The sequence below is a fragment of the Egretta garzetta genome, unplaced genomic scaffold (genome assembly GCF_000687185.1).
Source record: "Egretta garzetta isolate BGI_Z169 unplaced genomic scaffold, ASM68718v1 scaffold1335, whole genome shotgun sequence".
In the NCBI taxonomy this organism is placed as follows: domain Eukaryota; kingdom Metazoa; phylum Chordata; class Aves; order Pelecaniformes; family Ardeidae; genus Egretta; species Egretta garzetta.
In genome coordinates, this window is record NW_009259627.1 from 31177 (window position 1) to 31593 (window position 417).

Here is a 417-nt window from a genome sequence, read left to right on the forward strand (position 1 = left end):
TGTCCACCAGGTCCGCCCCACGCACTGAGAGCTGGGGGGGCAGCCTGCGACCCCCCCGGGGCACCTGCGGCAGGGGGTCCTGTGCTGGGGGTCCCACAAGGGGTCCCACAAGGGGGGTCCTGCACTGGGGGTCCCACAAAGGGCTCCTGCAAAAGGGGTCTGGCAGCCGCCCAGCCCTGGCGGTGCCTTCCATGGGGTTAGGGTGCGGGGGGTGCAGCTCCCAGAGCTGCGGCGTGCAGCCCTCGGGCGGCCAGCGCAGGGAGGCAGGTCGGGCTCCCACCACCCTGGGGACTTGACACTGCGTGGGTTTAGAGCCAAGGAGCTTTAAGGGAGGTGGCCCCTGCCCGCCCGGGACAGCCCGGCTGCGTTGTGCAGGCAATGCCCTTGGTTTTCCTCCAGCGGGGAGTCAGTCCTGCA